This window comes from Acomys minous (assembly GCF_964271855.1).
Source record: "Acomys minous genome assembly, chromosome: 5".
Lineage (NCBI taxonomy): Eukaryota > Metazoa > Chordata > Mammalia > Rodentia > Muridae > Acomys > Acomys minous.
The window spans coordinates 124,033,682-124,059,952 of NC_140494.1; the positions used below are offsets into that span (position 1 = coordinate 124,033,682).

General features: G+C 43.6%; 1 protein-coding gene and 1 long non-coding RNA gene across 2 annotated transcripts in view; one reads left to right on the forward strand and one right to left on the reverse strand.

Moving 5' to 3' along the window:
• Positions 1-12,720: 12,720 nt before the first annotated feature.
• DENND4A (DENN domain containing 4A) overlaps positions 12,721-26,271 on the forward strand; it is a 101,720-nt gene continuing 88,169 nt past the window's right edge. Inside the window, exon 1 of the mRNA XM_084783847.1 lies at positions 12,721-12,971. The gene's annotated coding sequence lies outside the window, so the exon portion shown is untranslated. The remainder of the gene's footprint in view (positions 12,972-26,271) is intronic.
• Positions 13,300-18,580, reverse strand: LOC311598343. The gene is made up of 3 exons (XR_014779537.1): positions 17,556-18,580; positions 16,353-16,480; positions 13,300-16,004 (listed from the first exon to the last, which is right to left on the reverse strand). It is a non-coding gene; the product is annotated as an uncharacterized lncRNA (long non-coding RNA).

Consider the following 26,271-nt stretch of genomic DNA (forward strand, 5'->3'; position numbering starts at 1 on the left):
GTGGCCTCTGAGACAGATTCTTGTGCAGATTTTTGTGGGGTTTTTTTTTTTTTTGAGATGCTAGACATAATTGCACTGTCATACTATGGCACACATACAAATTGAAAGTATCTCTGCAAGTCAATTCTTTTTGCAAAGAGGGTGTGATAGAACCCAAACCAGGCTAGCAACACACCAGGGCCGACATGGCTTCTGTCTTTTATCCGTGATGTAGGTGGGTAACCGTATCTCATCCCTTTGAGCCCTGGGGGTGGGCAGGGATAGTGGGGCTAACTACCTTGGATGAAAGAAAAGAAAACAAAATCTGTTTCTCACAACGACAGGGTCTCATTATGTAGCCCTGGCTATTCTGGAACTTGCTATGTAGACCAAGCTTCCCTCAGATTCACAGAGATCCATGTACCTCTGCCTTCCAAGTGCAGAGATTAAAAATGTGGGCTACCATGCCCGACCATGGATGTTCTTGTTTGGGGGACAGGCATTTACTATGTAGCTGGTAAAACAGGGTAGCTTGGATGTTACCATATAACCCAGCATTGTGTAGCAACTTCCTGGAGCACCCACTTTAGAAAGAAGCTTAAGACACAGGATGTTCTATGGAGAGGTAAAACATTCCATCCAGAAGGGAAGGTAGTTAAGTTCAGGAAATAAATAACTCAAAGGCTTTGCAAAGTTCTTGAAGCTTCCTTCCCTGGCATATATAGGCAGTAAGGCTGCTGAGAGATGCCCTAAAGCAGCGGTTCTCAACCTGTGGGCCACAACCCCTTTGGAGGTCAAATGACCTTTTCACAGGGGTTGCCTAAGACTACTGGAAAACACAAATGTTTACATACATTATGATTCATAACAGGAGAAAAATTACAGTTATGAAGTAGCAATAAAATAATGTTATGGTTGGGAGTCACCACAACACTAAGAGCTGTATTAAAGGTCACATCAGCAGAAAGGTTGAGAACCACTGTTCTAAAGCTAAGCTGCCTTGCAGAGTCTCAGATGAGCCAAGCTACCTGGAAGCAGCAGAGAGCAGCCTAGCTGCCTAGAAGAGGCTCAGCCCAACTGAGCTAACTAAAAAGGACCCTTCCCAACAGGCTGAACTGCCAGTAGACTGTGCAGTACACTCTAGATTTTTCATAAGCCACACCCACGCTGGGGTGGACTTTGGTGATGCAGCTGTCTTTGAGACATTTCCGCTCTTCTAAATAACCCTTCACCCACACTCTTGTATAAAGTCCCAATCAATAATGTACTGGTTCATCAAGTGGACTTTGGTGGTATCCTCACTGTGGTCGGCTGTTGGCTTTCCATCCGGCATTAGTAGATGTTTGTTCACGGCTCCCCAGACATAGTGTGACACAACAACCAGAGCTGGCCTCAAACTCGCAATCCTTCTGCCTCAGCTTCCCAAGTCCTGGGATTATAGGCATGCGCCATCCTTCCTGGCTCTGTATGGAGAGTGTTTATTGACGAGTGACTCAGGTTAGGCAGACATGGAGGTGGGAGAGTGGCAGGAAGGGAAGGGGGAAGAGTCGTGCGCCAACGATAGCAGATGGCCTCACCTAATCCTGCACAGGCTGGCATGATCCTCCAGAGCACTGAGAACTGGAGAAGAGGACCAGGCCTTTACACACACACTGGCCAGTTACTGGACACAGCTGCATTCAGGAAGAGGCCATGCCAGGGGCAAGAAGCTTTTTCCTGGATAGCCCTGTGGAAGGACAAAGATAACATCTGGTGGCTGCCAGTACTCTTGGCAACTGGAAGAATGAATGCTTCAGTCCTGGGAGAGAGGGGATTTAGACAGCACATCATGGTACTTAATATATAAATACATACATACAGATTAGGGGTGTGTGTTTACATATACACACATATAACAATTCCTTGACCTGATATTTTCTGTTATATTTTATTTTAAAAAATCATAGTGGCACATTCCTGTAATCCTAGTAGTTGGAAAGTGGAGGTAGGAGGATCAGAAGTTCAAGGCCAGGCTCAGCTACATAGTGAGGTTGAGGCCAGAGAGAGAACTTGTCTATAAGTAAATAAATGAAAGAGAAAAAGTAGGTGGGTTGGTCTGATGTTTACAACTACTTGATTACAACTCTCCCACTGCTTCACTGGACCAGCCTTTTGTTGGGTGAAACTTTTTTTTTCTTTTTCTTTTTCAAGACAGGATTTCTCTGTGTAACAGCCTTGGCTGTCCTGGACTCTCTTTGTAGACCAGACTGGCCTTGACCTCACAGAAATCCACCTGCCTCTGCCTCCCAAGTGCTGGGATTAAAGGCATGTGAGACCACACCCAGCTTTGGATGAGATATTAATGCCATCTCCTTCACAGCCTTGAACAACTGAACATTTGTAAATATCTTAAAAAAAAAAAAAAGCCAAAGCCAGGCATAGTAGCACTTGCCTTTAATCCCAGCACTTGGGAGGCAGTGGCAGGCAGGTCTCTGTGAGTTAAAGGCCAGCCTGATGGTCTACAGAGTGAGTACCAGGACAGCCAGGGCTGTTACACAGAAAAACCTTGTCTACACACACACACACACACACACACACACACACACAGAAAGAAAGAAGAGAAGAACTAAACCAAAATGCCAATACTGTAGTAGCCCCAAAAGTTAACTTCTTCCTAGTTTCTCAGTCAACAAAAAGGCATCACTTAATTTTCAGTCTTTCAGCATAGAAATCTCATCTTGGAAAAATGACTCTGTTAGTCTTACAATCTTTAGCACCTAGTACCATACATTGTATATAATAGTCTAAAGTAAAATACAGGCGGACTGAAGGGGGATTTCTATGCCCAGAAACAAGGCATTTTTTGTTTTGTTGGCTTCTTTAGTAGATCCATTGGCCCAGGGATTGCAAGGCCAAGCTTACCATCTGTTGGATGACTTGGGAAAATTTACTTTACATTTCTGAGCTTCCTGTCTAAAATAAAGTTTTCCCTGTTTATCAAATTTACTTCAAATGGAGACCGGACCTGAGCTCTCAGACCTGATTAATGTTCATGGACCATAGAGAGCAAAGCCCTCTAGATCTGAGAAGCGGAGCTCGGCTCTGCCTCTTTTCACACAGTTGCGAGTGTACATTTTCAGAGAAGTCCCTGCTATGCAATTGGTCACTGTCTTAAAGCTAAACTTGTCGTTGGTTACTCTCTGAGATTTATTTCTCCGTGAAAGTCCTACGCCCTGGCTCAGAGAAATAACACATCAACAGATGTGTGTTAGATGATGAATTTCCAATACATTTTTCCATTGCCTGCTCATCCTCCTTGTCCTGGAGCGCAATCCACTAGGCCTTAGTGATGTCAGAGAGCGTGTTTGACTTCTGATGTCTTCCTCAGTTGGCCTCCGCCTTATTCTATTGAGCCAGGCTCTCAGTGAACCTAAAGCTCATCACCCTGCTTTTATGTGGGTTCTAGGGACAGAACGAGAGAGAGATGTGTACATGTGGGTGTACCTAGCTTGGCCCCTGTCTGGAGGTTAGGGAACCTCGCTGTGGAGTTGGTTCTTTCCTTCCACATTTACTTGCACTGCAGGGATCAAATTCAGGTTTTCAGGCTTGCCCAGCAAGCACTTTCACCCATCCAGCCATCTTGCCAGCCCTATCATCACTATGTGGGCTTTACTTAATGAGAAAAATTGAAATGAAAGAATAGATTTATTGTCTCTTTTCATAGAGCCATTATCTACCTAACTCCCTTCTGATACATAGATATCAAATATTAGCTAAACGGGCCAGGCATGGTAGCACACGCCTTTAATCCCAGCACTCAGGGGGCAGAGGGAGGCGGATCGCTGTGAGTTCGAGGCCAGCCTGGTCTACAAAGCGAGTCCAGGACAGCCAGGGCTACACAGAGAAGCCCTGTCTCAAAAACAAAAAACAAAAAAACAAAAAACAAAAACAAAAACAATATATATATATATATATATATATGTTCCTTCATGCCATCTCTGAATTTTTTTACTTTCAGGTGAGTGATGACCTCATCCTAACTTCTTTCTCTTTCCCTGTGTGTGTGTGTGTGTGTGTGTGTGTGTGTGTGTGTGTATGTGTGTGTATTTTTTTTGAGACATTAGCACAGGATGACTTTAAGTTTTGACTTTAAGTTTGTTATGTACTTGAGGATGATCCTGAGTCTCAGATGCTCCTGCCTCTACCTTCCAAGTGCTGGGATTACCCGCAGGCACCACCATGGCTGGTTTTATGCAATGCTGAGGATTGAACCCAGGGCCTTGTGCAAAAGGGCAAGCATTCTGCCAAGGTCCATCCTCAGCCCTTCACATAATTTTAACTTTTGTAAGTTGTTATCACAGAGTATTAGCTCCATAGATGTGATAATGTCTAGAGTCTACTAATTCAACAAAGTGATATTTATCAAGTTACAGATGGTGTGAGAGTAATTGCAACCAAATGTGCACACTTGCAGGGCTCTGAATGAAACATAGAGGAAGGTTGTGCACTGCTGGCAAACAGCTGGGTGGTGCTCACACTCGAGACCCTGATATAACTTTGGGGTTAGTTAGTCACCAGAAAAACGGATACACAAAGGGCTTTGGAGGTCTTTCTAAGTTTAAATATCTATTATTCTCCAAGTCTTTTTGTTTTGTTTTGTTTTGTTTTTCAAGAAAGGGTTTCTCTGTGTAGCCTTGGCTATCCTGGAACTCACTCTGTAGACCAGGCTGGCCTCGAATTTAGTGATCCACCTGCTTCTGCCTCCTGAGGGCTGGGATTAAAGGTGTGCACCCCTATGCCTGGCTGAAAGGTTGTTTTTTTTGTTTGTTTGTTTGTTTTGTTTTTTTTTATGTGGATTGGTAGTTTGCCTGCATGTATGTCTATGTGAGGGTGTAAGATTCTGGAGTTACAGACAATTGCGAACTGCCATGTGGATGCTGGGATTTGAACTCAGGTCCTCTGGAAGACCAATCAGTGCTCTCAACCGCTGAGCCATCTCGCCAGCCCTGGCTGCAAGTTTTAACTTCTATGCCTAGGTACATGGTAGGCACTATTGGAGAAATTAGAGGATACAGGGGGTGGAGAGACGGTTCGGTTGGCAAAGGGCTTCCATACAAACATGAGTATGTCAGTCAGACCTGTGCACAGTGGCAAGTAGATGTAGAGCCAGCACAGAGAAGGCAGAGAAAGGTGAATTGGAGGAGCTCCCTGGTCACCCAATGCAGCCAGCTGGCAATCTACAGGTTCACTGAGAGACTCTGTCTCAAAGTATAAGATAGAGGGGCCAATGGGATGGCTCCTTGTGCAGAAGTGCTTGCCACAAAGCCTGATGATGGTGGTTAAGCCCTAGAGCCCTAGTAAAAAACACACTCCAGAGAGTTGTCCTCTGATGTCCACATTGGCACCTCTGCACTTCCCTACAGACGCCACACATAAATAGCATATTTTAGATTTATTTATTTGAGTGTTTTGTCTGCATGTGTGTGTCTGTGTCTGTGTGTGTGTGTGGGTATACCACACACGTTGCTGGTCCCCATAGAGGGCTGAAGAAGTTGTCCGATCCCTTGGAGCTGCAACAGTGGATGGTGGTGACCCATTATGTGAATGCTGGGAACTGAACCCAGGTCCTCTGCAAGAGCAACAGGGGCTCTTAATTGCTGAGCCATCTCTCTAGCCCATAATAATCTCTTTTTCTGAGACAGAGTCTCTCATTTAGCTCTGGCTGACTTGGATCTCACTATATAGACGATGCTGACCTTGAACTCCCGAAGATTTTTCCTGCCCCTGCTTCTCTAGTGCTGGGTGGGATTAAAGGTGTGTGTCACCCATGCCTGGCCAATAATTACAGAATACAGAAGTAATTAGTTTGGAACAGAGATAATGAGTTCTTTTGAAAATGTTGACTTTCTGTGAGTTCGAGGCCAGCCTGGTCTACAGAGTGATTCCAGGACAGCCAGGGCTACACAGAGACACTCTGCCTTGAACCTACACCGCCCCCCCAACACACACACACACACACACACACACACACACAAAGGAAAGAAAAAAAGAGAAAACATTGACTTTCAGGTGTACCTTCGACTGAACTCCCAAGAGACAGTTTTATTATAAATACTAACACGTAGGGGAGAAATATGGATTTAAAATGGGCCTCCCACTCTAAGGAACCATATAGGAAACAGGAGCTAACCCCGCTTCCCAGGTTCACTGTTTAAAATCAAGTGTTAAAAACAAGTGTTTCCCTTTTCTGGCAGTTTTCATTAAGCCTTCCCAATAAAAGGGTGTCCCTGTTGTCCTCTTTGCAGGATGTGTGTCTGGGACAGTCAATAATAAGAAAGCAAGTTTGTGTCTGATTTGTTCAGCCTGGTGTTTTCCAGCTCTCCAGGCTGCACCTCTCATGATGAGCAGATGAGAAACGCTGACTCATGTTTCCTGCGAGTCGGCGCAGATATCCATCCTACCAAATGAGCTAAGCCTCTGGCCACTCCCTAGGACGCCCAAGCGCTGGGCTCATTTATGAGCATCCCTTCCAGGTCTCGTGTTTGCTATAAAAACTCAAAGGAAAAAAAATGCCCTTTCTACTTTGACCCACCCTCAGCTGCAAGCTCTGGGATGTCCTCACCTTCATAGAAAGTCTAAGTAAGATATGTCAGGATTGGTTCACATGCCATCTTTTTTTTTCCCCCTTCCTACCTACAGTCTTCACTATGAGCACTCAATCCTCTGGGCTTCCACAGCAGTGAGACTGCTTACTGTGAAACTTGTCACAGTCTGACTTTTATTAAAGTTCCTTGTCTGGGAGCATGCCTTTTGCCTCTTGGGTGTTCCTATTTATGGAGCGGCATGTTCCTTCTGTGTTTTCCCCGGTACTTGGAACATAAGTGCTGGCTAAGGTGAATATGTTAAAGGTTAGTAAAATACCGTCTTACCACTCAGAGTGAGAGGGCACAGACTGGACGTTAAACGGACACATTTCTTAAAGATAACGCTATTTAGAAGATAATTCCAGGAGTAGAAGCTGCATGTATGAGGCATTGTTGAAAGACATGAATTGCTCATTTGGGGAGAATGTTGAGAAGTGATAATTTTCACATCTAGGAAAAAAATGCTGAGTCAAAGATGGTGCCTCAGATGGCTGCCCAGGGGCAGGGACTTGAGTGGCCCGGACTGCTACAGACTCCTGTTCCTGTTCTTGGTTATGTCTGTCAAGCATCAGGGTTAAATTTGATGATTTAAAAGTGTGTGTGTGTGTGTGTGTGTGTGTGTGTGTGTGTGTGTGTGTGTGCATGTACAACTTTTGGGGACTGGTTCTTTTTCTTCCACCACATGGGCCCTAGGGATCCAACTCAGACCACAAAGCTTGCTGGCAAGTGCCTTTTTGGCTGAGCCATCTCACCAATTCTATCATTGGTCATTGCTAATATAACATTTCTTTTCTTTTTTTTTTTTCTTTTTTCGTTTTTCCAGACAGGGTCTCTCTATGTAGTCCTGGCTGTCCTGGACTCGCTTTGTAGACTAGGCCTGGCCTCAAACTCACTGAGATCCACCTGCCTCTGCCTCCCAAATGCTAGGATTAAAGGCGTGCGCCACTACAACTGGCCTCATTGCTAACATAACATTTCTTACTGTCATTCTTGTAAATTATAAGACACATTCTATTTCAAAAAGAATTTCAAGCCCAGCACAGTGGCCCAAGCCTATAACCCCAACACTCAGGGAGGCAGAGGCAGGTGGATCACTGTGAGTTTGAGGCCAGCTTGATCCACAAAGCCAGTCCAGAACTGCCAAGGCTACACAGAGAAACCTTGCCTTGAAAAAAAGCAAAAAACAAAAAAAATGTATACCAGATTGGTCTATTTAAAGAAATAAATTGCTGATGGAATCATGTGACTAATAGACTTCAGCTTACAGGTTAAGTACATGACAATGTCACTCTACCACTGTCTCACAATGAATACAATTTGGCAGACGTGGGTTCTGGTTTGGAGGTCATCCAAAGAGCTTGTGAAAGCTCATAAGTGGCTGCTGGAAGGTTTTCACACCCACAAGGAAGCCCTGTGGCACAGATATCAAGGATTACTTTAAGGCTACAGGTTTTCATTTAAAAAGCCATCGAAACGTCTGGCCGAGCAATTAAAGTACAAATTTAACAGGTGGACAGGACTAGGCTGTAAAACAGCTTGTGCTCCCAGCGCTATAAATGGTTACTGCTTTCATCGTTTTCCTTCATGCATCATTTGAACTACAGTGTTTTAAAATAACTTTTTAGAAACAGCCAGATAGAGTTCCAGGTGTAAAGGGATGACATCATTTCAGAAATGGCATGGGACTGAAATTTATAAGCCACGTTGTTCTATCTGGTTCATGTCTATACGGTTATAACCCCTTGTCTAAGACACATTTAGGCCTTAAGTTTATATAGCTGTGACTGTAGTGGCATATGCCTGGAATGTTGCCAGAACTTGAGATATGACTGTTAAGAGCTCACAGTGCTTGAAGATACTTTCTAAACACACAGTCAAGTGTTTCCTATTGGTTTTTCTGCCATTTTTTGTTTGCTTAAAGCGGCAGAAAATTTTATGTATAACATCAAAAGTGCTTGATAGGTCGGAATGCTCAGTGGTTAAGAGCACTTGTTGCTCTTCCAGAGGACATGGGTTCGATTCCCAGCACCCACAGAGTGGCTCACCACCATCTGTAACTCCAAGTCCAGGAGATGCAACACTCTCTTCTGGCATCTGTGGGCACCAGACATGCATGTGGTGCACAGACACACATGCAGGCAAAGCACCTATACATGTAAAATATAATAAAAGTATTGGTTTTAAAAAGCATTTGCAATCAAGCATGTGGCTTCAGGTATAATAGGCAAACACTCTTCAGTTACACCTGAGCTTCTGTGTTACCTTTTGGTATTATTCTCTTTTCAAAAAACAGAGGTTATGGGGCCAGAGAGCAGCTTAGTTGGGAAAGTATTACTGCCCAAGCACAAGAACCCGAGTTTGATCTGTGGTAGGTCCATAAAAAAATCCAGGTGTCTTGGCTAGATTTATGCCAACTCCACACCAACTATGGTCATCTAAGAGGAGGGAACCTCAACTGAGAAAATGCCTCCCGTAAGATTGGCCTCTGGGCCAGCCCACTGTGGGTGGGGACACCCCTGGACTGATGGTGAGCAGGCTGAGCAAGCCATGTGGAGCAAACCAGTAAGTAGCACCTCTTCATGGCCTCTGCATCAGCTCCTGCCTCCAGATTCCTGCCCTGCTTGAGTTCTTGTCCCGGCTTCCTTTGATGATGAACAGCGATATGGAAGTGTAAGCCGAATAAACCCTTTCCTCCTCAGCTTGGTTTTTGGTCATGGTGTGGTGTTGCAGAAATAGAAACCCTAAGCACCAGGTACAGTGTTTATAATCCCAGTACTGGAGAAGTGGAAACAGGTGGATCCTGGCCAAATAAGCCTCACTTATTTGGCAACTCCAGGCTGATGAGAGACCTGCTTTCTTTCTTTCTTTCTTTCCTTCCTTCCTTCCTTTCTTTTTTGTTTTTTCAAGACAGTGTTTCTCTGTGTAGCCTTGGCTGTCCTGGACTCGCTTAGTAGACCAGGCTGGCCTCGAACTCACAGTGATCCACCTGCCTCTGCCTCCCAAGTGCTGGGATTACAGGCGTGCGCCACCACGCCCAGCCAGGTCCTCATTCTTTAATGGTAAACACTGAACTATCTCTCCCTTCCAAGTTTTGAAACTTTTAAAGAATCCCATGCTATAAGTTATTCTTGCAACTACATCTTTACGGTATTTTAGTTAGCACTCTATAATGTGGATGAATAAATCTGTATCTCAACTGAAAGTGCTTTATACAGATGAAACTATAATATGCTGAGATACCCTCTAAAGGGGAATTGACTGGGGATGTTTCATAACCATCAATTAATGGCTAAGTCTATGGCCAATGGAAAATGAACGGGAGCTGCCAATTGAACCTTTAAAATGGTTATTTGTTTGTTTGAAGTAGGGAATAGTCCTCAGCGGCTAAAGTGCTTGCCTTACATGGATGAATTCCTGGGTTCCATCACCCCATAAGCTGGGTGTGGTGGCACAGTCTTGTAATCTTAGCACTTGGCAGGTGGAAGGCAACTGTAACGGGTTTGACACCAGCCTGAGCTACATGGTGGCCTTACCTTAGGGGGAAAAAGTAAAAACGTAAAAGCTTTTAAAGAGTGTTATTGAGGTCTAAAGGACATTTAGAGTGCTCAATTTAATAACTTTGACATGTGTATATGCCTGTGACCACCAATGCAGTCAAGATAGTGAACATATCCATCGCCCCAAAAGTTTACTTGTACCCCTTTATGATATTGACTCTCTCTAGCAACCACTGACTGGCAGATAGCCATGCCCTCACATGGAGGATAAAAACATTGTGGATAGCATTGGCAGAAGGGAGGAAGGATACAACCAGGTAAAATTATTTCAATTTTTGTTTGGTCTCCTCAGGCATGGCATGCATGTTTGTGGTGGACATGAAAAAGGGAAATACTTACTAAAAATACATTCAGGATTATAGTATCAAAACTTACACATTGGGCAGAAATGGCTAAGACTGACTAACTTGGATACTACCTGACATCAATTTTAAATAAAATAAACATCAAGCAACATTGATTTGTGCAGGCAACTATGCATTGTAATGAAATGCTATATATAAAATGTTTAAAAATAAATGGTATCAAGCCGGGCATAGTGGTGCACACCTTTCATCTCCTCAGTCCTAGGGAGGCAGAGGCCAGCCTGGTCTACAGAGCAAGTTCCAGGTCTACAGAGCAAGCCAAGACTACACAGGGAAACTCTCTGTTTGGGGTGGATGGTATCATTTAATAATTTTTAGTGAAATTAGTGTGTTTTTCTCTACACAATATTATATGCTGCCCATACATTCTTAAACAATCTGAACTATATTTGGTGAACTCACTGTTGAAGAGACTCAAACTTAGATTTGTTTGTTTGTTTGGTTGGTTTGGTTTGGTTTTTGTTTTTCAAGGCAGGGTTTCTCTGTGTAGCCTTGGCTGTCCTAGACTCACTTTGTAGACCAGGTTGGCCTCGAACTCACAGATTGGTTTTTGTTTTTCAAGGCAGGGTTTCTCTGTGTAGCCTTGGCTGTCCTAGACTCACTTTGTAGACCAGGTTGGCCTCGAACTCACAGAGATCCGCCTGCCTCTTCCTCCTGAGTGCTGGGATTACAGGCAAGCGCCACTATACCTGGCTTAAAAAAAACCCACCACCACCACCACCACCAACAACAACAACAACAAAACAAACGTTCAATCAGGTTCTCTGGTCCACATTTTGTCTGTAAATGTAAAGATAGATGCCATATTTCCAACATCACTCACTGTTCCCAACTCCTTTGCTCCCTACCTACCATTCAGTGGCTTCAGCCCGCAGTTAGAATAAAAGCTAGTCTTGTTTCTATGTCCTTCCAGAATAAAAGCTAGTCTTGTTTCTATGTCCTTCCAGGCCCCATACAACTGAGCTCTCAACCCCCTCCCCAACCTAACGCAAGGCTTCTGAAAGCTAGGCTCCTCCCTTTTGCAGGTTTTCTGCACAATCCTTCTGCTTCACTCAATTCTCCAGGGCCTTTCTCCCACCACTGGCTTCTTCCTGGTCCACAGATGGACACACCCTTGACCACCCTGGTTTCCAAAAAACCATCCTGTTATTTGCTACCCAGAATTCTTCCTGTAACCTTCGTGTCTCTTCTCCACGTGTGAAATATGTTTTCGTTTTGCTGTTGTGCTGTGCTCCTTCCACCTAACTGCAACTCCCTGAAAGCAGACCTTTTCTGGTTCCCTGACCACTGTGTCTCCTCCGCTGGGTTCTTCCAACAATGTCGTCTGAATGTATGAGTGGTGGTATAAAATAAACCTGTAATCTTGGTTAGTAAAAAGGTGAAGGCTGTTTTTACATAGATTAACTTGAACCTAGAGGGATTTTTTTTTAAAGGTCCTATTTCTTTCTACTTTGGCCGTGGAATAACAGCTAACATTATCCAACACTTGTAAGCATACACTTTACATTTCTGAGTAACCCTGTAAAGGTAATCAACCTTTATTATGCCCATTTTTCAAAGGCAACTTGCCAATAGCCATTAACGGAGGAGCCCTGGTCTGCTTTAAGTAGGCCATATCCAATTAATCAATGTAATGGACACCCCTTCAGTCAACAATAGCTGTTTTATCAACGCGCTTTTCAGAGAACCCCTCTGAATTCCCCCTTTTCTCTGACCTTCTGTCTCGGGACTGAAAGCTACTGGTGGTTGCTAACCGCTGAGGGGGTTTTTCTGCAGAATCCAAGTGACTTTGGTGGGCGGATTGCAGCTCGTTCCGCTGCACCAAGCTCTAGCAAGGATAGGGCTGCAGGCAGTGCCGAGGAGGAAGGAAGAAACAGGTCGGTTGGCCAGAGCTGGATCCTTGTGAAAGAGGAAGGTACAGTGTGCCTCGCTCACACTCGCCAGGGGCACGGAATCTCCCAAGCTGAAGGGGAACCACGACGCGTTTCCCCAACTACACCGCACGTCACGAGCCAGCCCAGCCCCGCCCCTCCCCGGCCCCGCCCACCTGCGGGGGCCCTAGTTAACCCTCCCCCCCCTCTCCCCGACTCATCCACCGCCTCCTAGTCCGGCCCTCTCCCGCCCCTTGGGTCAGGCTCGGCATGTGATTGGTCTTTGTGGCCTTAGTCCCCGCCTCCTTGCCTTTTCCGTCACTCCCAAGATGGCGCCGGCCGCGGCGGGTTTGGCGGCTGGTGCTGAGGAAGGAGGCGGAGGCAGTGGCGACCGCGCTGGGAGGGGGAGTCCCGTCTGACTGAGACGGCTGGGCGGAGCGCCGGGCCGGGGGATGAGCTAAGCGGGCTGCAAGCGCCGCGGCATTCAGCCCCTTAGTGTCCCGCTCGCCGCGCGTGAGAGGATCGGACCTGGCGCCTCGGGCTCTACCCGGTGCTTGCCCGGGGTCCGGTGGGGAGGTGAGTGGCGGGGGCGGCGTCGTGGGCATCGGTGGGATAGGGAGCTGTCACGGCCCTGAGGGGGTGACTGGCAGGGGGACGCCGAGCGGGGCGATCAGGACTCGGAGGGCCGCTGGGTGCGGGCAGCGGCTTGGAAGGGCTCGGGCAGTCCCGGAGGAGAGCGAGATGCTGCCGATGGCGTTCGCGCGCCTCCATGTGGGAACGCGCGCGCGGGGCTCCGGGGGGAGGGGGGGCGCTTCTCCCAGATTGGCCATTTGGTGCTGGCCTGGGGCTGTTGTTGTTGGGGTGATGGGGCGGGGGTGGGGGTGTGTTTGTGGGGAGGTTCTGAGGCTGGGATTTTTGACAAGCCCGTTACGTAAGGTGGCTTCCCGGAATCCCACCTGCTCGGGGTTTCAAACCCGCGACGGGGGCTGCTTTCCCGCAGCTGCTCAGCCCAGATGCCGGGGTCGGGCTGGGGTTCCACGTGAGCCCGGCCAGCGTCCAAGTTGGCCAGTTTTGTTCCCCCCCCCCCCGATGTGTATATGTGTGTGCAATTCCTGGTCATCACCACTCCTTTTGAAGTTTATCTCTTTCTAGAAGGGAAAGTGGGGGGTGGGGGGGCCTGAGGGGGGAGGGAGTTTGTGACCTAGAATTGGATCGCAGCTATATCTCTTCATTATGGTGCTTTTAAATGACGGGACGGAAAGGGAAATTTGGCTGTTGCTGGTGCAGTGTGCTTTTCATTCAGACGCGTGGTTTGCCTCGGAGCCATAGAGAGGGTTTTTATTTGTCTTATAGGACAGTTATTTCTTGTTGGCAAAGCAGGACAGGCATCTTTCAACAGGCTTGGATTTATTTGAGGGGAAAGTGGGTGTCAGCCAGCCAGAGACATGGGAGAACAGAAATTGTGTCACTCTGTGAATATACTAGTCTTTTAAGTGTATTGGACATGAATGAAAAGGGTAGCCCAGACGTTAAAAAAAAAAAAAAAAGACAATATTGCACCATTACAAGCGTTTGTATATACAGCTTCATTCTGGTTTTGACCTGCCCCATTCTGCCTCCTCTTTCTTTGAAGGAGGGAGGTGAAGAAACCTGTAAACATCGTAGCCCAGGTTACACGAAACTATTGTAGTGCATTTGAGATGATTATAAAAAGGAGTCTCTGGGGGACCTAAGATTGGTTAATGAGTAAGGATCCTTGGGCACGTTGTTTAATTTATGTTTATAGTAGTTCTGAGATGCAGCTTCTGAAAAAAGTAAATAGAATTTATGGTCTACATGGCCCTAATAAACTTACAGTAAGATTGTATTTGATTTCTTTTATTGGGGCTTTGTTTTGTTTGGGAGAGACGTAATAATTGTTTGAGGCAGCTTTTTATTTTCACAGACTCCCTTTGAGCTGCAGCTCCCAGCAGGAGTCTAGAATAACGTATAGTTACCGCCATCATTCTCTGTGTTACATAATTCTCTTTTTTCCGAATGATTAAACACAGACCTACTTCGCTGGGGAATTTTGAAAGAATGTGCTTGTGAGGGAAGTTAATTGATCTTGACACCAGCCTAATATTAGGGATTTAAAAAAAAAAAAAAAGCAAAATTTGCATTTTAGGCTTAAGTGCCCAAGTTTACCTTTTCGAAGTTTGGTGAGGGAGTACAACTTTTCTGTCTGTTCAAGAGAGCCAGGAAGCTGGTGCTGATTTGAGCTCTTCCAAGGAATTGCCACCATCTTAAGGAGTTATTGATTCTAAAGTTCCTGTAACTGTTGTCCCATTTCTGACAACTTGAATAATATTAAGTGTAATTGGGAGGTTATATGAGGGACAGGACAGAATATATCATATTAATTTATTCAGGAAACAAACATTATAACGAAGAAGAAAACGATATTTTCTTCTATGTGAAACAAACTACATTCCTTTGAGTTGCTTGTAGAATCTTGAGCCTCCTGCTCAGGGGAAGCCTAGGTTTCCATCAGCACCACTAAGGCAGAGGTGATGTATGCTACAGATCTTGCCTTCTTGTTTACATGGGCGCCTCCTAATTGTAAGCAGAGAGCAGAAGTGACTCCAGCAGGGAAAAGGACTTGCTGCTTCTGCGGTCTCCCAGGTCAGAGACTTTTCTTTTCAGAATTTCACCTTTTCCTCCCAGAGATAGAAGGAGGAGATACTAAAGAAAAGTGAATCCAGTTTTCTTCCTTTCTTGTCTGTTCCCCATCCCCAATTGTTTTTGTTTGTTTGTTTTTGAGACAGGGTTTCTCTGTGTAGCCCTGGCTGTCCAGAACCCAGTTGTTTTGTTGTTGTTGTTGTTGTTGTTGAGTAGAATTGGTGGTGTGGGGTGAAGTGAATCCAGCTGCATTTTATTACTGTATAGCACTGCTATCACTTTGTCTTCTGAAAGAACAGTGTAAAGCTTCATATTTGAGACACTGCATTTACATAGGGAGTTACTGTAATAGTAAAAAGGCTTTTTTTTTTTTTTAAGACAGGCTCTTGCTATGTAGCTCATGCTGGCCTAGAACTGTAGAGCCTCCTGCCTCAACCACCTGACCCCTGAGTGCTGGGAGTCTAGGTATATGTCACCACGTTCAGCTAACTTGCCGCTCTTGAATTTATTTTTATGTCTGATGTTTTGCACCTGTGCACATTAACTTTTGGGTTCTTTTTGCTTCCACTGCCACCTATTGATAAGGGACTCAGTCTTTTCTTCATTACTTCATCAGTCGTTAGGCAGCGACATTGGGATGTTCAAGAGGTACCAATATTTTGCTAGTTACTGAGGATACAAAGGTGAATAAAACATGACTTCTGCCCTCCAACTCTGCCTGAGAAACGTTGTTTGCTTTTGGGGCCAGCGGTACACATGTCCCCTGCTTTTCCTGCCTCACTGTTAATGTTCGATAGGATCTTTTTTTTGTTTTTGTTTTTTCCTGGTATTTATGTCTTTTTGTAACTTTTCCTAGTGGGAAACTGTGTTTTGGGTTCTAGACACCCATTTTTCAACTACATTTTTGGAACATTTGATTTCATGTTGGAGTGTGTTTACATGTAGAACCTGAAACACAGAGATCAGAAATTTATTTTTATTTCTGTGGTAACTTCTACTTGATTCATTTGTGTGTATGTGCTTGTGTGGGCTAGAAGTCGGCATCTGATGCCTTTCTTAGTCACTTTATTTTCTTGGGAGGGGGTCTCTCAGTGAACCCAGAGCCCATTAATTGTCTAGACTATGGGACTACTGGATTCCCAAGATCAGCTTTCTCTGCCACCCACCCAGCACTGGGGAAACAGTGGTACACCCCTTCACTCCATCTTTTATGTGGGTACTAGGGACCCAAACTCTGGCCCTCATGCCTAGGTACTAGGTACTTTACCCAGTGAGCTACCTCTCCTGCTCTCTTACCTGGTTTTGGAGACAGTTTGTCCCTTGAGCTTTCCAGCTTCTCACCTCCTCTTCCAGATAGCTGTGATTACAGACATGACTGTCATGCCCAACTAACTGTGTTGTTCTGTAGAGGAGACATTTTTCTTCTTGAGAAGTTTTAAAAATAAACACAATTACTAAAATATGTAGTACACACCCACATGCCTACATAAAATGTTCACATTTTTCATTTTTGCTTCAGATATATACTTAATATAAAAGAATTATGTATATCACAGTTAACCACAGTGAATTCTGAAAGAGCGTATAGAGCTTTACACTTCATATGATGTTAAAGTCTTTTTGTTCCCTCCAGTTTCACTCTCCCCCATCTTCTGCCCTACTGTGTAACCCATACCATGAGTGTAGCCTTCCTAGTGCTTGCTCTTTGTTTTCAGACTGAGTCTCATATAAATCAGACTGGATTCTAACTTGATAGAAAGCCTGTGTTGGCCTTGAATCAGCTCTACTCTGAGTGCTGAGAACAAAGTGTAGTGACATGTATATGAAAAAATGCCATGTTAACATAAACTTTTAGTAAGAAAAACAAAGTATGGAGTAAGGCCATATATCCTTGGCTTGAATCTTTGGAAAACATTTTCAAAATTATATTTTATGAGAATGAGTGTTTTGCCTACATCTATGTCTATGTATCACATGTATGCCTGGTGCCTGCAGAGGCCAGAAGAGGGTGTTGGCTCCCCTGGAACTGGGGTAACAGACAGATATGAGGCACAAAATGAGTCCTGGGAACCAAACTCAGGTCCTCTCCAAGGGCAACAAGCACTATTAAACTGCTAAGCCATCTTTCCAGCCCCCTTGCTTTGAATCTTGACTTTACTATTTAATGGTTTTATACTTTAAACTATATCCTTGGTGCTCCTATCCTCACAAATAGGAACAATAGAGATGTCTATTTCATATTTTTGTAAAATTAAATGAGTTTATTTACATAAACTTGAAAATTTTTTGAGTGAAAATGGCCCCTACAGGCTCTTACATCTGAAGGCTTGATCCACATTTGGTAGAAATGTTTGGGAAGGATTAGGAGATGTGGCCTTGTTGGAGGAATTGTGTCACTGGGTCTCAAGATCCCCTGCCATTCCCTGTTAGTTTTCTCCTTCTGCCGGTACTCGTGCATCAGAGGCGAGCTCTCAGTCACTGTTCCAGCCCCATGCCTACCTGCTGCCGTGCTCCCTGCCGTGATGATCGTGGGCTCTGACACGCTGAAACTGTGAGACTCCAGTTAAATACATTCCTTTAGAATTCGCCTTTGTCATGGCAATAGAACAGTAATTATGACAAACCGTGTCACTGGGTGTAGTGGCACAAACATTTAATCCCAGCACTCGGGAGAGGCAATCGGATCTCTGTGAGCTCAAGGCCATCTTGGACTACACAGTGAGTTCTAGGACATCCAGAGCTACATTAAAAAAAAAAATTCCATGTCTGCATGTCTGGAACTTCTTTTCTTTTAATACTCATAAATATAAGCAGGTATTGATATTGCTGTGTCCTGGTATACAGTTGTTGAGTTTTCTCCATTTTACCCCATTGTTATTGATACTTTAGGTCTAGTTGACTTGTTTTTATTTCTGTGTAGGTTCCATTGAATGAATACTGTATTGCTAATTATTACTTCTTCTAGTAATGCTCATTTACATGGTCTTCATTTTTGTCTGGTAAAAACAGTGCCTCATTAATATTCCTCATTTCCTAAAGCAGACTCCCAACCTGTCGGTCATGACTCCTTTGGGGGTCACATGACCCTTTCACAAGAGTCGTATATCAGATATTCACATTACAACTCACACTATGATTTATAACAGTATCAAAATTACAGTTGTGAAGTAGGAATGAAAGTAATTTTACGGTTGGGGGTCAAGGGCTGTGCAGTGTGAGGAAGGTTGAGAACCACTGTCGTAAAGCAACATGCCAGAGTTTTTCCAGGTCATAGGGCTGATTGTGAAATTGCTGAGTCCTAGTATAGAAGTATTTTCCCCTTTATAAATTATTTATAGGAGCTGGACATGGTGGCACACACCTTTAATCCTAGCACCCGAGCGGCAGAGGCAGATGAATTGCTGTGAGTTCATGGCCAGTCTGGTCTACAATGCGAGTCTAGGACAGCCAAGGATACAGAAAAAAAAAAAAGAAAAAAAAAACTAAAATAAATTATTGATAGGATTTTTGACAACCAATGTGTATTTCTGTTTCTGTATATCCTTTCCAAGTGTTGTTAGATTTTGGATTTTGCTAATCTGCTTGATAGCATTTCATCTTTGTCTTGTGTTTGTTTCTTTTATCTTTTCAAATATTCTTATTTTGGTCATCTCTTCAGTAATTTATACGTATATATACTTTACTATTTTCTTTTCTTAAAAAAAAAAAGATTTGTTGGTGTGGGCTCATGTGTCTGTGTGAGAAAATATGCAGGTGTGTGAGGGGGAGCAGCTGTTGGGAGCCTCGGGTCAGAAGAGGTTGTTAGGTGTCCGTTTCTGACATTGTCTGCTTAGTTCTCTGAGGCAGGGTCTCTTGAGTCCGGGAGATGCCTTGTCTTGGCGCGGCACTTGGGCCTGAGGTCACAGGCGGGCACGGGATACCTAGCTTGATAGCGGCTCTAGGGACTGAACTCTGGCCCTCCTGGTTGTTCAGCGAGCACTCCCACCTGCTGAACCATTTCCCCAGCCCCTCTTTACATATTTTCTATTTGGCCTTTCTCTTATTTATCTGAAAAAGATTGTTTTACTTATTTTAAAATATTTTCAGGATATTTACAAATGTTAAAGAGGCCCAATTTTCCCCTTTTCTTTCCTTTCTTTTTTCTTTTTGTGGTTGTTTCTGACTTCTTGAAACAGCGTGGATTAAGATCATGATGCCTTATCTAACTTGTCACTTTTTCCCTCAAATTCTTATCCAAACTAAACTTATTTACTTACATAAAGTTTTTTTTTGCTTTATTTTGTTGTATTTCAGAGATACCATGGACCACTATTGACTTCATAATTCAAGGAAGAGACTTTTAGCAATTGTACAAGTCCTTTCTATCTTCTACTCTCTCTCTCTCTCTCTCTCTCTCTCTCTCTCTCTCTCTCTCTCTGGTTTCTTTTGAGACAGGGTTTCTCTGTGTAGACTCACAGTGATCAACCTGCCTCTGCCTCCCAAGTGCTGAGAGATTAAAGGCGTGCGCCGCCACCCCCGCCCTGCTCTCATTTTTTATATCCACTCATTCCCTGAAGTCTCTGTCTGTCTGGGCACATGTACCCCAGGCTGGCATCCAACTCACTTTGTAGCTTGCTTAACTCTTGATCCTCTTGCCACTATACTCAGCTTATTTGGGAAATCTGTTTTTTTGTTTTTGTTTTTTGTTTAGTCCAGGAAATATTTTATTGACAACCAAGGACATAGCCATAAGAGGGGGAAGCACACAGGACTGCAAACTAAAACCCAACAGCCAGCAAGGGCTATTTGGGCCAGGAGCGCTGCACCCTGGGGTCCTCACATTCTTTGGGAAATCTTTTTAAGACAACTTTTATACTTCTTTATCTCTATCTCTCTCTCTCTCTCTCTCTCTCTCTCTCTGTGTGTGTGTGTGTGTGTGTGTGTGTGTATTTGTGGTTACATGCATATGCCCAAATATGCAAGCGAATGGGCAACTTGCTATAGTTAGTTCACTCCTTCTACCTATGGTTCCTAGGGGTTAAGGGCTGGTCCTCAGGCTTTCTGGCAGGAGCCTTTGTCCACAGAACCATCTTTCTGAACATTAAATAACTTTGAATCAGAAACTTCCATAGCTCCATAGCATCCTATTCCAGCGCTTTCCTTACTATGAGCTGTTTTCTTCTCACTGGTTTTCTTGTTTTCAGTTTTGTTCCTGAAATTCACTTTTTCAGAGCTTCCAAAATAATGTCTAAAACACCGATGGAAAATTCTTCACTGACTCCATTGTCAACCAGATGAAGCCAGCATTCCTTACCATGTCATTAAAATCTCCATGATTTGGCATTTGTCTGTCTCTCTAATCTTAACTCTTGAAATTTCTACTTTCCATTTCCACTCTGGCCTTATAACACTCTTCTTGAAGTTTCCTTGAATATATGTGTTATTTCTGGAGTGTTGCATTTCTGCCGTGGTCCTTCTTTGTCTAGAATGCTGTCATTCCTCTCTTCCCTTTTATTTTGTCTAGCTAAGCCCTTTATATCCTTTAAGAACCAGGGACAGATGGTGCAGGCAGCATGGACCTTTAATCCCAGCGCTTGGGAGGCAGAGGCAGGTGAATCTCTGAGTTCAAGGCCAGCCTGATCCAGGACAGCCAGGGACATACAGAGAAACCCTGTCTTAACAAACAAAGAGAGAGCTGGAGAGTTGGCTCAGCAGTTCAGAGTACAAGCTGCTCTGGCAGAAACCCCAGGTTCAACTCCCAGCACTCACACAGCAGCTTACATCCAGTCCCTGCAGAACCAGCACTTTCTTCTGCATGTATCTACGTGCATGCAAAACGCTCATATACATAAAAAATTCAAGAAATAAAAAAAGAATCAAGGCATTATTACTTCCTCCAGAAAGCCTTTTCAGATCTGGATGATTGGGTCCGTTCTGGAATAATCTATAAGTACTTTGTTATGTCTCAAGCTCCAGAGAATTCACTCAGTGAGAATTTGTGGAGGGGGCAGAAAGATGGATCAGTGGGTAAAGGGTGCTCGCTGCCAAGCCCTGGCAACCCAAGTTTGACTCCCCGGGACTTGCATTATGGAGAGAACTGACTCTAGAAGGTTGTCCCTTGGCCTCCACATGTGTATGGTGACACACATGCATGCACAGAAGATAAATGTAAAATTAAAAAAGAATTTTTGGGTCAGTTATTATAGTATGAGAGGGAGAACCTAGTAGTTGGCTAAGGATCAGTGGGTATGAGATTGAAACCTGGCTTTGCTCCTGTTTCCTTGTGCCTCAGTTTCCTCCCATGTAAAATTGGGGAAAAGGTATATTTACAGAGTTGTGACACTTAAATGTGATAATACAAACAAAGTATTTGAAACAATGTCTGGTACCTAGTGAATGATATATTCAAACTGTTGGCTCTAGAGTGTTTTAATTTACATGTCTGTTTCTCTCAGGAGGCTTTGAATCAGTGAGTGAAGGAACACCAAGGAAATCTAAATTTTAAAATGAAATGTAACATTTCTAACCTTTCAGAATGTCCTGAAAACTTGAGTTTAAGTCCATTTTTCCTAGCAACTTCAGCATTTGGCATCTTGCCACACATGTGAAATTGACATTGATGGTAATTAGCATTTCTTAATTATACTGCATAATTGGTTGCTTATTTAAAATTTAGCATGCTTTGCTTAGTTCTACTAGAACTCTAGGAATACCGGAATACCATTTACTTTTAAGCTTCACTTAGTCTGTTTGGCATTTAATCAAGTTTTCCAGATATGGATTAAGGTGTGAGGGGTTGAACAAAGGGGGAAAATGTGGGTAAAACATTATACTTCTGAGCCAAACATGTTCAGCATTGTCCTCACTATTTGTCTTAAAATACATTATCAGAATATTGCATAATGCCAATCAGATGTAATTTCAGTAACCACTTTCCAGAGGTAATATAAGATATTAAAAAATATCAATACCCTGTCTTCTTCCAGTAGTGCAAATGATTAAGATGTGTTTACTTACAATCATTTTTTATTATTTCAGAATCTGTTTCTTTCACCTAAGGTTTAGCATCTCTTATTTTGTTCCAAATACCTAAACCATCTGTATAATCTTGGCAAATTGATAGAAGTCCTGTTTGTTTTATTTTTATCCCTGAGCTTGCTGTTAAATATGTAGGCTTTTCTGTCTCACTGTTTCTGATTATACAAAAGTAAGTTTGTCTTTTTTGAATTTAGGAACAGTGAAAAATTACTCTTCAGTGTCCATTTGAAAACTGTTGCTAGAGAAACTAGATTTTTTTTCCCTAAAAGGTCTTAAATTGCTAAAGAAAGATTCTTACAAGCTGTTATCAAATTAATGTGGAAATCTTAGCATATTACTCTTGTGTTAGACGCTAATACCATATAATGACTGTAGTGTTGGGAACTGCCTTTTTCAAAGGCCGTTGTCTTAGGATTGAGTATTTTAGTTGACAACTCTGAAATAACGTGCTTTTAAGAGAATGGGTATAGATGGGTGGGGAAATTGAAATTATATTTTGGTTTGTGAGATAGAGCTGGCTCTTATCAACAGAAAAGCTTATCCATACCCCAATTTTAGTCAAGATTATATTTAAGTGATGCATTTTCCTGTAAAAACTAATTTAAGTTGTTATGGTGACATACCAGCACAGTGGAGGCTAAGGCGTGAAGATGCTGAGCTCTAGACCAGCCTGGTCTGTACAGTGAGACACTGAAGGATTAGTTCTTTGTAGTTCAAATAAACACTAAGATATTCCCTAGCCTTTTATCTTTCATTTTTTTTCTATCTGTCAGAACTTTGTAATAGTATTTTATTTAAATGTGTATTTTTTAAATGTAGTGTAGGAGATTGAACCTGGGTACCTGGACTTGCTAGGCAAGTGTGTTAGTATTGAATTATACTCTCAGCTTTGTAGTAGTATTTATTCATGTTGCTGTGTGGGCGGTAATTACACTGAAGTTGGATCCATGAGTAGTTGTTTAAACCTGTTCTCATTGATGAATAGTTTTCATTCTTTTAGGCTAAAGGGTGATTGAAGTTTCTAGTTTCATAGATTTTTTTTTTCTTCAAGACAGGGTTTCTTTGTGTAGTCTTGGCTGCCCTAGACTCTCTTTGTAGACCAGGCTGGCCTCGAACTCACAGAGATCTGCCTGTTTCTGCCTCCCTAGTGCTGGGATTACAGATGTGTGCCACTGCTCCCAGATGACTTTTTTTTTTTTAAGAGAAGGGAGCTCTGACAGAACTGAAGACTCCCTATGTAGACCAAGCTACTTTAAACTTGAAATAATCTTCCTGACTTACCCTCCTAATAATTTCTGGGATTATAGGAGTAAGATACTATTCCCATGACTTTGTTGTTTGTTTGTTTTGAGGGTTGGTGTTTGATCAACTTCCTTTTGTTTGTAGGCAGTAGAAAGCAAATTTAGCACAGCTCACTCAAAATAGGAATCAGTTGTAAGGATACTGGGGATTTCATGGTGTCTAAACAGCCAACCCTCCTGAAAGAGCATGAGATTGAGAGGTGGACATGTCACAGTAGCCAGGCAGGTTTGTCTCCGCTCCCTGGACTACGTGATTCCCATGTTCCCTACTTGTTGCCTTCACTTTTGTCTCTCTGCGTGTTGTCTTTCACCGCTGTGTGTAGCTAGACACGACTTCTGACTCATTGGTTGCTTTGAGACAAGGTCTCCCTACCTGGCTTGGCTGGCCTGGGATGAGACTGGCCTTGGCTCATAGAGGTCCACCTGCCTCTGCCTCCCCGTGTTGCATTAAAGGCCTGTGCCTCTTTGGCAGGTTGTCTTCTGACTCCTAAGTTCACACATTGTCTCGTGAGTCTGTGCTCTCATTCTAAGCCCTACAGAGGAAATGTAATATGGAGCGAGTACTCTCTGTCTGCTCTAGTCAGCTCTGACAGAGAAACCCCAAGGTTCACTGAACATGACTCTCAGCCCTAGTTTTGTGGGAAAGAATAGGACAGACAGCTTCCCAAAGATGGGCATATATAAACGCGACGTTTGAAAAGCTGGTGATTGCAACAGGGTGCTAGATGATGAAAAATACATTTAATCTTAAATGAAATTAAAAGAAACCTCTCAGTGCCATTACATAATACCAAAGAACTTGAATTCTTTCACTCCCAATTCATAGGAGATTATTACAAAAGCCATGAACATTCCCCCTTTTCAGGTGAAACCAGTGGAGCTAAAGGTACCCTTTTAGCTTCTGTGTATAGAATTTGTAGTTCAATTTATTCTATGAATACCTGTATATTAATATATACCATCTTTAATGTATTAACTTGTAAAAAGCATCTCTGAGTTGTAGTCTTACTATGTAGTCTTACTTAAGCTGAAACTGGCCTTAGATTTGTTATGTAACCCAGGCTAACCTCCAGATTAGATTCTTCCTTAGCCTTAATAACAGTACAACATTTATTTAGTAAGTATTTACTTGCTACCTATATAATGCCAAGGGTTGTGCTAAAACAAGTATTTACAGAGTGGAGATATATTATTGTTTACTCTAAGAGAATTCATACTATGATGGAGAGGAGATGTTCAAAGAGCTCCTTACAGTATTAGTGTGACAACCATGTATGGTGTGTGTAGCCCAAGACTAGAAAATGGCAGTCTTTCCTAGGGAAAACACAGACCAGGACTCATTTGACTAGAGCTGACCTGTGACTTGAGTGTTTTGGTGGGAGGAGCTGAATTTGAATTTGCAAAGGGAACTGGAGCTATGTAAAGAGGAACTCTGTACAGTGAAACTCAAATGACTATTTACACCATTTAACTTAATGAAACTGAAAGTAAACCCTGGAATGCTTAGGCTGTTTGTTCTTTAGCTTTATGCCACTTTAAAAGTGTGTGTGTGTGTGTGTGTGTGTGTGTGTGTGTGTGTGTGTATAGTTTTGGGTTTTTTTAGATCTATTATTTATTATTGTGTATACAGTGCTCTGCCTGCATGTACACCTGCATGACAGAAGAAGGAACCAGATCTCATTATAGATGGTTGTGAGCCACCATGTGGTTGCTGGGAATTGAACTCAGGACCTTTGGAAGAGCAGTCAGTGCTCTTAACCTCTGAGCCATCTCTTTAGCCCCTAATTTTGTTTTTGTTAAGACAGGGTTTCTCTGTGTAGCCCTGACTATCCTGGAACTTGCTCTGCCTCCTGAGTGCTGGGATTAAAGGCATGCACCACCACCTCCTGGCCTGCTTTATGCCACTTTTGAGAATAAGATGTCTCTGATAATTTCCTTTTAGATTTTTTTTTTATATTTTATTAGTTCTTTGTGAAATTTCACATCGTGCACTGTAATCCCATTCATCTCCACCTCCCCTCGTATTCACTCTCTACCCTTGCAACCTCCCCTGTAACAGAGAAAAAATAATCTCATTGTGGAAACTGTAGTGGGTACCACTGTATACCCTTGTCCACATTTCTTTGCTTGCAGATGTTCATTGCACTCACTTGTTGGTCTAGTACAAGGCCTCTGGATTCTGCTACTCTTTTTTTTTTTTTTAAGATTTATTTATTTATCATATATACAACATTCTGCCTGTGTGTGTGCCTGCCTTTCAGAAGAGGGCATAAGATCCCAGTAGAGATGGTTGTGAGCCACCATGTGGGTGCTGGGAATTGAACTCAGGGCCTCTGGAGGAACAGACAGTGCTTCTGACCTCTGAGCCATCTTTCCAGCCTGATTCTGCTACTCTTATCAATACTGGAACCTCACTGGGACTCTTCTCAGATAGCCTTTTGTTGCCCAGTGTCACGGAGAGCCTGTAGCTCTGCATCTGTAGGACCAGCCTCTTCATGCAAGTCAGCAGCAGTTCATGGATGGGGTAGCCAATTCAAAACCCCAGATCTGGGCCTGAGAGGTACCTCAGCTGGTCAGCTTGCATCTGTCCCACTCTCATGCCCTAAGGGCTGGCGCACCAGCAACCCTCAGCCCCCCAACTAGGGCTGGCCCATTGTAGGGCCAGTTCTACTGTGGTGCCCAGGTGAGATGCAGGGCCTGCACTCTGGAGTACTGCAGCAGGTGAGGGGCAAGGACAGCTCTCCTGCTGTCATGAACCATGGCCTGGTTTCCCACCTGTTGAAGAGCGTCACACCACTGCACAGGAGATGTGTGGTAGAACCAGGTCTCCCATGCTTATATCCTGGGGGCTGGCTCACCTGCAGCTCCTGCAGTGTGTGGGCCACTCTCCTAAGTAT